This window comes from Myxocyprinus asiaticus, chromosome 32 (genome assembly GCF_019703515.2).
Source record: "Myxocyprinus asiaticus isolate MX2 ecotype Aquarium Trade chromosome 32, UBuf_Myxa_2, whole genome shotgun sequence".
NCBI lineage: Eukaryota > Metazoa > Chordata > Actinopteri > Cypriniformes > Catostomidae > Myxocyprinus > Myxocyprinus asiaticus.
This window is the reverse complement of record NC_059375.1, coordinates 21073546-21088375: the sequence shown is the minus strand read 5'-3', so window position 1 is coordinate 21088375 and position 14830 is coordinate 21073546. Positions and strand designations below refer to the sequence as shown.

General features: G+C 39.6%; 1 protein-coding gene across 6 annotated transcripts in view; it reads left to right on the top strand.

Annotated features, from left to right (window-relative positions):
• LOC127423453 (sorting nexin-29-like) overlaps window positions 1-14830 on the top strand; it is a 180336-nt gene that overhangs the window by 33502 nt on the left and 132004 nt on the right. The gene's annotated exons all lie outside the window — the stretch shown is intronic.

Below are 14830 nucleotides of genomic sequence, written 5' to 3'. Positions count from 1 at the left end.
CTGTTTTAATTAAAGATTGCTTTTAACTGGAGATTCTCTTCTTCAGCGTCTCTTTCGCATGCATCTCTCCCTCAGAGCGCGCTGCATTCTGCATTGGTATTGAACAGTTTGAAATTCAGATTTCTCTTTGGTATACAGCTTTGGTGAAAATTGCTTAAAGCTGATGTATGTAATTTCTGCGCCACTAGCGCCACCAAACAGAATTGCAAAAATAAACTTTGTTTTCAAAACAGCCCCCAACTCACGCCATTGGTTGAGTAATGTTGTTGGGGCAGGTCTAAGCGGGTCGCTCAAAACAATCAGAGCAATTTTCATAGTGCCACAGAAACGCAATGTTTACAGTTTTCGAGAAAATTAACCAATGAATGGCTTACTAATAGTTGTCTATGCATATTAAGCTAGGATTGGAAAAAGTATTTTAACACAGAGAAAGTTACATTAGCTTTAACATGATGATTGTTAAATCAGGTGATTTTGTGCTCTGCTCCACAATCGTTGAAAAATTACAGTTATTTTGGCTTACTTGCCAATATATAACTTTATGTATGATGATATCATATTATTATATCAATAATATAAGCCTTAGCCTATTCAATAAAAAAATAAAATACATTTTCAACAATTATCACATGCAAAGCCTCCAACATATCTGCATGTGTTGTTATTTGTGCAGTTCTTCCTAGTAAATCAGTGACAATAATCTCACAAAGTGCACACACAATTTAGTAGATTGTACATACAAATTATTACCCTTTACTTGGAATCGTAGTAAATCAAGGACAAAATATATAGCTTGAATGTACAGGAAAAAGTGCCTGCCAAATGCATAAATGTAAACGTAGTTAAAAATGATTTGTATTTTTTCTATAGTAATTCAAACTTTAGACTTTCATTTTAAGTCTCCTAAACTAAGAGGTACCTACTGTTCAACTGGTGCACAGATATCAAAGCCAGACTACTTTAACCTGAAAGATTTTGCAGAGAAAAAGACTGTTCATTATAATTAGTGTAAAAAAGGCAGTTATCTGTGCAGTGATGCGTTGGATCCGCCGACATCCCCAACCCCAAGAGGGTTTAGAAGAGGGCAAGAATTATTTCTGATAAAAAAAAAAGTCCGTTATTGATATTTTGCATTGCATTTGTTCCTTCCTTTTGCAGACTATTAGGATGTGTGTGATGAATGACATGACGTCCCTCTGTGGGATACCGTCATATGTTTGAACAGCCCGTGTCTATAATTTCACACAGATTTCCTGCGATATGGTGGGAATTTCAATCATCTCTACATCGTTTCATCAACAGATTTCTGGAGAAGAGCATTGTAAAATGCTCCTGTGCAAGTTCAATGTGGATGCACGACTCTTATATGCAAGCTAAAAGTGTGTTGTGGTGGCAACTGAAATGCAAAGCATTTATCAAAATTCCTATGTGGGTTTTTTGCGTCTCAACCCTCTGATATATCTGGCTAACTAGGTGATGCAAACCCAGCAACAATTGATTGCAGAGCTTTACAATCGTGCTTTGCATCTCTTTAATGTATTTGACAAACATGAGCATTTCCACAGATCAGCAGTTGCAGCCCTCTCCGGCTCCTCATCATGTTTCAGGATTACAGCATCAGTCAGATCTGTTCATAAAAGTGTGGTCCCACAGGAGACCGAGCCTCAGTGAAACCCCAAACGGATGCCTAATAAAGAGTTTTATGCGGCCCCATCATGCTGTGTATGTCGGGTCTATTATGGCTCCCTGTTGGATGCGGCAGGCGGCTCTTACACAGAGCAGCAGTATTGATGCAAATTTCTCCATTTGCCTTCTTGTTGCCTTTTTCTCCTCATTGATTAAAAAAACTGGAACAATGGAGGCCACCACATCTGAGTCTAAATGATTCCTCTCTCCTTCATGTTTTCTGTGCTAATGATGTGGTGTACTGTACTCTGATGTGGAAAAGCAACTGAAATGCATGGTTGGGACACATCAAATTGACATACAAGTGCACAATACAAGCCTTTCTCGTGTCCTGTCAGACTGTGCGCACATAAGATGAGCTCTTTTGAAAGTTTTTCTTTGATGATAGTGTGCTCCCCATGTGATCTCATGCGGACCCACGCATCTAAGATCGTGGTACATATTGAAAATTCCTTGTGTCTCCCCGAAGTCGGACTACTATCGCGTATTTGCAAGTGTTGGATTAGAGCATGCAATTAGGTAAATGCCTCGCTTTGCCAAAATGGGAAAGTGAAGAACCTCTTTCATTCCCATATCAAATATCCTTTTATTAGGCATTGGAAATATGCAGGAAATGAGGGAGAGTAAGTGTCTCGTCACTTGCAGAGGCAGGAGAACAGGAGCAGCTGGGGTTGGCGTTTTTCTCTCTCTCTTCCTTTCTTTGGATATGTGGGTCAGAGGGAGAGCCATCAGTTGTGTAATAACCCAAGCTGAGAGAACCCTACATTTGCCTCGAAGGATGGATGGTTGTTCTGCAGCCCGTTATAAATCTGTTTCTGTGTGGTGTGAACTGAGAACCTGCTTGATGCATCTCACTACTTCATTTCTTTACTTCCTGAAAAGTATTTGGACACTTAAAGGAATAGTTCACCCAAAAATTAAAATTTGCTGATAATTTTGCTCAACCTCAGGCCATCCAAGATGTTTCTGAGTTTCTTTCTTCATCAAAACAGAATTTAAGATTTTTAGGATTTCATTTCAGGCCTCCTCCTCTAAACAATGCATGTGAATGTCCTCCATTTTGTGACGGTCCAAAATGTATATTTAGGGTGTATCAAAATAATCCACATGACTCCAGTCGACAAATAAAGTTATTCTGAACCCAAACGATTGATTATTTTTAGAAACAAAACAATACTTATATACTTTTTAACTACAAATGTTCGCTTCTGTACATCTCTGTGACGCGTGCTCATGAGAGAGATGACGTAAGCTCGTTGGTAAGGTCACGCATCACGTGGAGGAGGAGGCAGGAAGCGCGTCATTGTTTACAAGAGAAACTTGCACAGACCACAGACCAAGCGCCGTTCACAAACCAAAACAGTCCAAACAATATCAAAACAATATAAAATAATAAAAAATGTTTTTCCAAATAATAATAAAAAACATTACTGCAGTAAATAACCATCCTTTATTTCGGAGCAATGCCGTTGCGTTATCTACTTGTGCTTTTTCTTTAGCAGAAATATATAGGCTATATGACTGTCAGGAATTCAAGCCACACAAGTTGTAGTTAGTGAAACCAAGTGTGAGAGCGTTTACTGAGATTCACAGGATTTACAGGGTTTACACAATGAGATCAATGGTACAGGTGATATCACACAGAAGAGAAGCTTCACAAACTGAAGAAGAGGTAACAGGCGAAACAGCAGGGTAAGCACTAAACCGATATCGACGAAGATAAAGAGCAAACACAGACAGGTTAATAAACACTGCGAGGCCTTTGTGTGAGACTTGACAGTGAAGTGGCGTGAAGGTGAGTTATTTATGCAGGTAGTGATGAGCAAGTGAATTGATTGCAGGTGCGGTGAATTAGAAATCGGGTGATGAGGAGCGGAGTGCTGAGGGAGGTGCAGAGCCCGAGGGAGGCGTGACAGTGACAAAGTTTTCACATATACCTGAGTTCGCTGGAAAAACAGCACGGGCACAGCCGATGAATTCAGATATCGACCTTTTGTTTCTTTCGATGGTCTGAAATCCTCAGGGGTAAAATGTTCACTGCACACCCTCCAATATTTGAGAGAATGTAGGGGTGTACTGAGATCCAGGTTCAGCGTGATAAGCCAGAGCTTCAGTCGCTTCAGTCGCTCATGATCATGTATAGGTAATCGATTAATATAAAAAGTTAATATTTTTCCTGGCGTGCATTTTCATTTGGGGTTTCTGAAGGTTGTTGCATCCAGGATACACACACCAAATGACCATTTTGAACAATACAGCAAAGACAATTAAACTTTTGTACAGCGCTGCTCCTCTTGTAAACAATGACGCTCTTCCTGCCTCCTCCTCCACGTGACCTTACCAACGATCTTACGTAATCCCTCTCATGAGCGTGCACCACAGATACGTACAGAAGCAAACATTTGTAGTTAAAAAGTATATAAGTATTGTTTTGTTTCTAAAAATAATCAATCGTTTGGGTTCAGAAGAACTTTATTTGTCGACTGGAGTCGTGTGGATTATTTTGATGCACCCTAAATATGCATTTTGGACAGTCAAAAAATGGAGTACATGCCTGAAATGAAATCCTAAAAATCTTAAATTATGTTTTGATAAAGAAAGAAATTCAGATATATCTTGGATGGCCTGAGGGTGAGTAAATTATCAGCAAATTTTCATTTTTGTGTGAACTATTTCTTTAAGCCACACTTAAAAATTCATGAATGTTTTTGCATTATATAACAAAATTTCAAACCAAGTGGCATTTATTTTAATTATAGCTCAAACACTCTTTTTAAGCAAAACATTTCACAAAAAGAAGGTAGATACTGTAGGTACAGCCTCTCTAGTCAATGTCTATCATGCTACAAGGTTTCTGAATTGTTCATCTTGTTAAGGATTCATCACCTAATCAGCCATCCTTGACTTGTAATGCATACATTTTCTTTTTTAGCGTCAGACGGGCAAAATGAGTCTTAGTTCAGGAAATGGATCCAGGTGCTATTTAAAAATGAATAAACGTGCCCTGGTTTCACCTCTCTGATGACAGCCATAGTTAATGACTCAATGAAGACCATTTTTCACTAGCGCCATCAGAAAACCGTTAATAATTTCATGTTTCAAATTCATTACATGGTGGATTGTATTTACCCGTCCCTGTCAGGCTCTGGAAGTGAAGCCGTTTTGTTATTCTTGCCTCCAATTTGGTCGAGAGGTGTGGATGAGTGTGCAGCCGTGTGTGGGTAATATGAGTTATTGTGTTTACTTTGACAAATGCAGATCCCTGCCGCGTGTGAGAGAGCTTGGTCTTTATTAAACAGAGGGGGTTTGTTCTCTGCAGAGAGGAGACGAGGCCGCGTAGGTGGGCCAGGTGGTCTCCGGCAAGGGGGATGATATACCTGATCACCTGTTAATCAACAGTGTTAATGAACATTTTAATCATTGCCTGCGGGTTAAACATGGACCTCATAACTCCCTCTCCGGCTGAAGTGGTGTCAGTTATTGCACAGCCGTTCTGCCTGAAGATGGAGAGGGCGGGCAGGTGTACACCAGATACCACAGGGGGAGCACCTGTACAGTGATGCCTTCCATTGCCTGTGGTTATTTTTCATTTACTGTCAAACCATCCTCCAACAGTTCCACAGATGCTACCCTACGGCCACAGAGTGCTCTAGTTTTTGGCTACGATGAACCTCAAGATCTCCACTGACAGTCAGAGTGTGACAGTGGCACTAATTTGTGATTCAGGTCCTGTTGTGGCACCAGAGAAAGAGAGAGAGAAACTGACAGCAGAGTAATAAGGACAGAGGATGGATTACATTTGCCCATCATTACTCAGGGCACTTTGCACCTAGTTCTCTAAATCATGATGCACCAAATGGTGGAATCTCAAATACAAAGCAAAACATCAGCCAGGTAAATGAAGAGATCAAAAAGAAAACTCGTTGCCTGGCAGTAGTGCACATGCTCACAAAACATTGGGTCTCATACACAAACCCTGCATATTTGTGTTTAAAATGTGTGTGGGAACGTTTTCACATATTAATGATGATTCATACGTAAGTTTGCACTTAAATTTTATCTAAATTTAGGATCAATTTAAAACCATTTCAAACCACACGCACGTAAACATCATTGACTCCTGGTGACCTTTGAAACATGGAATAGTTTCTTTATGCATAGTCCACAGGGTAGTTAACCCAAAAATGATAATTTTCTCATCATTTACTCACCCTTGCACCATTCTAAACCCATTTTCTGACTTTCTTCTGTGGATCTCAGATGAAGATTTTTTTTTTTTTTTAAATTAAGAATGTCAGGGCTTGTTTTTTAAGAATTTTTTTTATTTTTTTTAGAAAATTAATTCAGTGGTGATTTTTCTGATTAACATATTTTGATTCATACAGAAGACAAAGAAAAGCTAAACATATATACACAGAATCAATATTTAACCAATCCCCAACCCCACCCTGACCCTCAACAAACATCCCTGTGGTCATTTATAAGTATATATACACACACACAAAATTATAATAATCACACACATTTAAAACTATGCTTCTCTCTCCACTGCCCCTCCCCGAGAGCCCGCCAAAAACGCCAAATAGCTGCCCCATTTCCCATCAAATTAATCCCAGATCCCCAGCATTCTACATGACACCTCCTCGAAAGCCACCACCCTCCCCATCTCCACGCACCACTCCCGAAACGAGGACACTCCAGCCGACTTCCAACCCCTTAAAACAATCTCTCTGCCGATCATAACACTGGGCAGGACCCAATTTTTTATGTGTTTATCCCCTATATTGATGACCGCCCCATCACCTAATATACAGAGTCTGGGGCAAAATGAAATTTGAGTGCCCAATATGTCACACATAATACTATGAACCTTCAACCAAAATTCTTGGATCTTAACACACCACCAAAATACATGAATTGTGTCTCCATCTTCTGATTGGCATCGCCAGCAGGTGGGTGTGTCTTTAAGACCAAGCCTATACAATCTAGAGGGGGTCCAATAGAATATGTTTAAAATCCTGAATTGCATAAGGCGCACCCTTGCATCTCTAGATACAGACTTGGCATTTTTTAGAATCCTAGCCCACACTCCCTCCTCCAATACCAAGTTTAAATCTTTCTCCCATAATCTCTTGATAGAAGTTAAAGCTCCATCCCCCAGACTCTGAATTAGCAGGGAGTAATACACTGATGCCTCATGACCTTTTCCAAAAGCAGTAATCACCACTCCCAGAGGATCTGCCGCTTTAGGGGGGTGTATGCTACTCCCAAAAATAGTACAGAGCAGGTGGCGCAGCTGTAAATACCTAAAGAACTGAGATCTGGGAATCCTAAAATGTTGAACCAAATTTTCAAAGGATCTCAACACTCCACTCTCATATAGTTCACAGAGTGTATTAACCTCCCTCACAATCCACTCTGACCAGCAGAAAGGAGACTTATTAACACATAATTTTGGGTTCAGCCATATGCTCGAGGCAACATTTAAATAAATGTCAGAATTAAACACTCTGGACACTTTTGTCCATACCGAGTGCAAATGTGAGATATCGGGGTGTAACTTAACTTCTCCGAATAGTTTGATAGGCTTTGCAATGGCGAAATAGGGGCAAGAACTTCCTGTTCAATACAGAACCAGGGAGGGGCTCTCTCAGGTGGAAGTGACCAATGAGCCAAATGTCTGAGACCGAATGCATAATAATAAAACAAAATCTTGGGTAGGCCTAGCCCACCTTTGTCAATCGGCCTATGCAACTTACTGAAATGTAATCTGGGACGGTTACCATTCCAAATGAAGGACTTCGCTATGCTATCAAATTGCTTGAAATAAGAGAGGGGAACATCTATAGGGAGAGATTGTAGCAGGTAGTTGAATTTTGGAATACAACTCATTTTAATAACATTAACCTTCCCAATCATAGATAAATGTAATGAAGCCCACCTGCCCACATCGCTCGAAAACCTTTTTATTAAAGGGTCAAAATTAACTCTAACTAAATCACTCAGATTTGCTGGGAATAAAATACCCAAATACTTAATGCCCTGTTTGGGCCACTGGAAGGAGCCCGGCTGAAAAGCCGTTACCGGGCAGTACGCTGTCAGAGCCAAAGCTTCGGATTTAGACCAATTAACTCTGTATCCCGAGAATTTAGAAAAGGAATTAATAATTCTGTGGAGGCAAGGCATAGATCTAGTAGGGTCGGACACAAATAATAAAATATCATCTGTGTAAAGCAAAAGTTTATGCGCCGTGCCACGCCTCCTGCCACCACCCCTGGAAAATCCTCCTCCTTTCGGCTGCTAATTGTTCCAGGGCAAGACAGAACAATAATGGGGAAAGAGGGCAACCCTACCGGGTGTCTATAAAGTAACTTAATCCAACCAATAAAAGTATTCCCGAACCTGTATATTTTCAAAATCTTAAAAAGATAATCCCATTCTACCATATCAAATGCATTTTCGGCGTCAAGTGAGATGGCAGCGACCGGAGTCTGATCATTCGCCACTGACCACATGATATTGATGAAACACCTAATGTTATCAGAAGAGCTACGGCCCCGAATAAACCCCACCTGATCTATATGTATAAGAGATGTCATAACTTTACTTAATCGGTTAGCCAAAACTTTTGACAATATTTTAACGTCTAGCTGGATCAGGGAAATTGGACAGTAACACTTACACTCGCTTGGACTTTTGTCCTTTTTAAGAATCAGTCTGATCCGGGCTAGCGTCATGGTTGGCAGAAGTTTTCCATTCTTTAATGATTCCGTATAATCTTCTAGCAAATGTGGAGCCAATTCTGTAGCATAAGATTTAAAAAAAACTCAGCGGCACAGCCATCTGGCCCCAGAGCCTTGCCTGTAGGCAAGTCCTTAATTACCTTACCAAACTCCCTAATTACCTTACCAAATCTCAGAATCAAGAGAATTATTTTGCTCAGCCGTCACTTTGGTTCCACAAAATTTCTAATATCCTCATCAGTAGACGAAGACGTGGAACTATAAAGATCAAGATAGAATTCTTTAAAAGCATTATTAATATCAATGGCTGAGGTAAATATTTCACCACCAGCAGATTTCAATGAGGGAATGGTAGAAAAAGACTGTCTCTGTTTTATATATCTAGCCAGAAGTTTTCCTGCCTTGTCCCCCGACTCAAAGTATGACTATCTTGCCCTGAATAGCCAAAACTCCACCTTCCGCTACAAAATGGTGTTATATCTGTATTTCAATCGGGTCAATTCTCTGAGGCCATCAGACGACATTTGGCACATCAGCTCTGCCTCAGCACTTTTAATATTCCCTTCCAACTCCACGAGTTCTCGTGCTTTGGATTTTTTGGTGAATGAGGCATACTGTATGATCCGACCCCTAAGAACTGCCTTAAGTGCCTCCCAAGCCATGCCCACAGAGGATACTGAGGACCAGTTGGTCTCCATATAAACATAGATTTCAGCCTTTAACATTTGTTGGAATTCAAGATTTTGCAAAAGGGATACATTAAAGCACCAACTATATGATTTCCTTTTCTCCATATGTGGTAACACCTCTAAACTCACCAGGGTGTGATCTGAGACTAAAATGTTTCCAATTGAGTAATCAACAACAGATGAAATGAGGGACTTAAAAAAATCTATTCTAGAATAAATCTTATGGACTGATGAAAAAAAAAAATTATAGTCCCAACCAGATGGGTTCAAAAGTCTCCAAATATCTGTAAGACCAAGATTTTTACACATCCTGTGAAGCGTCAATGTTGCTCTAGGAGGCTTGCACACTTTTGCTTTACTATGATCAAGGACTGAGTCCATCAAATGATTAAAGTCTCCTCCCAATATTATATCACGAGGGGTGCCAGTGGCTTGTAACATCTCTTCAAGATCTATAAAAAAAGCCCTGATCATCAGCATTAGGTGCGTAAATATTAGCCAAAATCAACCTTTGCCCCTGTATTTCTGCTAAAACTATAATGACTCTTCCTAATTTATCTTTAATCTGTTTGAGACATTTGAATTGTAGATGCTTACTTATCAGTGTAATGACTCCCCTGCTCTTACTTGAGCCAGCACTAAAAAAACCTGTCCACCCCATATCTTCCCAAATTTTTCAGCTTCCTACATGAAAAGATGCGTTTCTTGAAGAAACACTATATCATATTTCTTAAGTTTAAGAAAAGAAATAACCTTCCTTCTTTTTATGGGGTGCCCCAACCCATTCACATTCCACGTGGAAAGAGACAATCCGCCACTCATATTAACACCTTGACATTTTGACATATGAGAAAAAATTAATTGTGTGTCAAAAACAAAATTATAAAGACCACATTACAACATTAGTGCAACAATCAAACCCCGAACTTCCCCCAGAAGCAAACAAACAGAAAAAAGAAAAACTTTTGCATTAACCCCACGCACAACAGTGCCAGCTGGCGTCCATCCCTCTAAACTGAAACAGCCCATGTACGCTTACGAGAGCCCCTGCGACAACTTTGCCGTCGGATTGCTCAAGTCCAGTGGTTGTATACACATTTTGTGAGACAGAGTTACACAACAAGATAATCTATAAAACAAATTCCAGCCAATAGGAGGAATAAACACAAAGAATGTGTAGATTCATCCACATAACTGTCCTGAAGGTGTGCTATTCTACAAAACAAACTTCAGCCGCTAGGCAGAACCAGCACAAAAAGAAAGGAAAAAAAAAAGGGCGCTCAGTTTCCTAAAACAGTCAAACGAATGATCATTGAGCCGGCCCGTTTGGCTGCTACATGAGTGCAACAAATGACCTAATCACTCCAATGTCTTGCAAGAAATACTCCGCAAAACAAACTCCAGCCAATAGGAGGCATATCATGTTCTGTGAGTCGGTCCATTCGGTTATAACATGAGTACCACAAAATAACTTACTCCATTGACTTTATGAAGGACATTGCTTGCTGGGGACATGTGAATGTTTTACGGCCATCCTTAGCATCTATTCTCAATTTGGCTGGGAACATCAGTGCAAAAGCAACCTTCCATTGATGTAAGAGTTTCTTGCATTCCTTGAATCGATCACGTTTCTCTCTTGTCGAATTCGCAAAGTCTGGGAACAAGAAAATGCTGTGGTTCTTCCAAAAAAGCCTTCCTTTACTCCTTGCCTCGCATAACACCAGATCTTTATCAGATGATCTCAGAAATTTTTCGAGAATTGGTTAGGGCCTGTCTCCCTCAGCGGATCGCTGAGCCAGAACCCTGTGAGCTCGCTCGATTTCCAGCTTATGGCATGTTATGTCAAGCAGATTTGGAAAGAGCCCTTCCAGGAATTTCACCATATTCTGACCCTCTTCGGCTTCAGGAATTCCGATGATTCGGATGTTATTCTGCCAGCTACGGTTCTACAAGTCCTCCAACTTCTCCCAGACATGCTCCAAATCCACCTTGGTCACTAGCGGATTAGCAGCTAATTCCCTCTCCGATGACTCCAGACAATCGATCCGTTTCTCGACATCCCCCACTTTTGTAACCAGCTCAGAGAACTTCGTCTCCATGGCAGCGATCGATCGACATATTACAGCAAGATCCTCCAAGTCAGCAACGACCTTCATCAGCGTTGCCGACATGCTCAGCATTTCTCACCAAATTTCCCTCATTTTTCTGACCAAATTGGCTCCCGGGCTCGGGGCCTTCTCAGAGGTATCAGCTTGAGCACATAAGTGTCTTTTAATGTCTCCAGAGCCTGAGGATTTTGAATTCTTTGACATATTGTCCTGCTAGAACAGTTATGGAACAGAGTGTATCGAATCTTACTGAATGTCATTAATAGTGTTAAAACTAGCAAAGTGCGCTCGCCGTTCATACGTCCGGACCTCGCATGGCGTCACGTGACTCCGCATTCAATGGTGATTAAAATTTTTAAGCTCCAAAATGTACATAAAGGTAGCATAAAAGTAACGGTTCTAATAAAAAGTAACGACTTGAGTGGTATTTTCCAAGTCTTCTGAAGAAATTCAATAGGTTTAGATGAGAAAGAGACCAAACTTTAAGTCCTTTTTCACTAAAAATCTTGACAGTCTCCCTAGCGGATAATAATAATAATAATAATAATAATAATAATAATAATAATAATAATAATACCTTACATTTATATAGCGCTTATCTAGGCACTCAAAGCACTTAAATGGGATGAAAGGTTGATCACTCAATTTTGGGTAAACTATTTCTTTGAAATGTATTTAATATATAATTATTAATAATATATTAGTATGATTATTTTTATTATTATTATTATTATTATTATTAGAAATTGAATAACTAATTGACCCTATAATATATAGTACATATTTCAGAGCAACAAAAATAATGCATTTATAGCTTAATTTGGGATAGGGCTATATAAAAGGTGTTTATTGTGTTTTGATTGGTTTTCGAGAGTGGCACACTTGACTTTACTTTGAAATATTGCTACGTCTTCTCTCAGGTGAGAGAACATCTTTAGAGATTGCAAGGATACGTGTGCAGAGAGTCACGAATGGCTTTACAGGAGAGGTTGTTTTGGGCGTGTATTATACTAATCACTCACTTAGAGCATGAGCTTCTTCATTTGAATGGTGAATAAGGCCCAAGGTATCTTTGAGTTTGAGTCCTGCCTACGTCATGTGCTGATACCATGGCCCTTCCCTAATTATTTCCTGCCATCTTATCTAATTTAAACAAGCCCAAATAGCCTTGTTTATGGCTGTCACCCCCTTTGGACCTTTGTCCACCCCCCCCCCATATGATCACTGACCTTGTGTTGTTCTTGCACAACGCAAGCTATAGAATTGAGGTGAAGGTGAGGGCAACAGATTGTATAGGCAGTCCAAGGAACCAATGCAACAAGTGCATTCTGGTGATTACCAGCTGCTTATCTGACGTTATTCAGATGAAACTAGACTTTAGAGACCTGCACCATGCTGAGGCCCTCCAGGAACGCACTGTGCTTCAACAGACCTGCGCTCATCAGAGAAGCAGCCGAGCGCTTATCAAAGCAAGGCCAGCCGCTTTGCCTGTCCCCAGGCCCAGCTTCAAAAAACCAGGAATAGATGAAGAGTAAACGCAGCCACTGCTCTTACCTGGCCAATGCTAATGTGCCTCTCAGCATGGTGACTTAAGCTCTTCAACGGGCATGATGGGTTATCATGGTTTGAGCAGTTTCTTGTTGACCTAGCAACCAGACTGAAGAGGTGAGGGCTGCTGGTGAATTTTTGCATTTGATAAGGTTTTGTGAGCCACAGCTTCTGTGTTTGTTTTTCTTGTTTCGCTTAGCTAAATATATAGTAATAAGCATGACAGATATGTTGCATTCTAGCCATGTCAAACTACATACTTCAAGCAGTTTAAAATAGTCTAAAATGTGCTTTTTGGGTCACCATAACCTGAATTGGAATTTGTTCATTTTATTGAATATAGAATCATCTAAAAACGCTTTGTAGGTCACCATAGCCTGAATTTGAATGTTCATTGTAATGAATATAAAACCATTTAAAAAAGTTCTTTTTGGATCACTATTGCTTGAGTTTTAATTTGTTAATTTTTAAAGGAAAAGTTCACCCAAAAATGAAAATTCTCTCATCATTTACTCACCCTCATTCCATCCCAGATGTGTATGACTTTCTTTCTTCTTCTGAACACAAACAAAGATTTTTAAAAGAAAATCTCTGCTCTGTAGGTCCATACAAACAAGGTCCATACAACTTTGAAGGTCCAAAAAGCACATAAAGGCAACAAAAAAGTATTCCATACAACTCCAGTGGTTAAATCCATGTATTCAGAAGCAACATGATAGGTGTGGGTGAGTAAAGTCCTTTCTTTACTATCAATCCTCACTTTCACTATCACATTCTTTTCTTTTAGGCAATTCGCATTGTTCTCGCATATCGCCACCTACTGTTCACGGACTAATATTTATAGTAAAAAAAGACTTAAATATTGATCTGTTTCTCATCCACACCAATCATTTCGCTTCTGAAGACATGGGTTTAACCACTGGAGTCTTGTGGATAACTATGCTGCCACCATTCACTTGCATTTTATGGACCTAAAGAGCTGAGATATTTTTCTAAAATTCTTCATTTGTGTTCAGCAGAAGAAAGAAAGTCATACACATCTGGAATGGCATGAGGGTGAGTAAATGATGAGAGAGTTTTCATTTTTTGTTGAACTATTCCTTTAATTTGATCAGTTCCATCTTTTTCTCATTATTGTTAATTTAAAAAGAGCAAATGTTCAATGCACTTTTCATGAGTGTAATATTTTGTAACAAAATAATTGCAACTGTAACTTCGTAACTATACTTTTTCAATTCACCACTTCGTAATATTTGTTTTAACACACTTTAACATTCAGGCCATGATTTCATGAGAAATGCTCAATATTGCCAGCCTGTCAATTTAGTGTCCTGCTGGGGCAAGAGAAATCCGACTTTTTTTTATTTTTTTTAATAAAGAGTTTTCATATCTGTGATGAGAATAGTTTGTGTATTTATTTCTAAAGGTGATGTTTAATAAGTTGAATGCAAGATCTGCGTGTCTGTAATATTTACTATACACCGTAAAGAAAGAGATCATGTTTTCTGACAAGAAAGGAGAGAGTGTGTATATTATTTTGCCAAGATGAAACAAGATGCAGTTTTGGTGCAATGAAAGTGGAAGAAGAAATAAAAGTGCACGCTAAGTCTCTTGGTTGTGTAAAGTTTGTGGTAGCTGTGACAGACAGAGCAGAGGACTGTCCGTTTCATCTCTCATTTATTGATAGTTCCCACGGTCTAGCTGTCGTCTGCCTTTGCAACAGTGATGAAATGATGGCAAAGTGTGATAAACAGTAAAACTCCAAAAAAATATGTTTATGAAAATAATAATATGATGACGTATATTGCCAGCCTGCAATATAAAGCTGCATAATTAAGTTTTTATATCGCTAACTGGCTTATACCAGAAGCGGTGCACATTCAAGGTTGAAAAAATGCTGTGCCCTAGTTACTTTGAAAAAAAAAAAAGTAGATACCGTTAATGCGAAAAAATCTTTATAGACTACTTTAAAGGAGCCTGGGTAGCTCAGTGGTAAAGACGCTGGTTACCACCCCTGGAGTTCGCTAGTTCGAATCCCAGGGCGTGCTGAGTGACT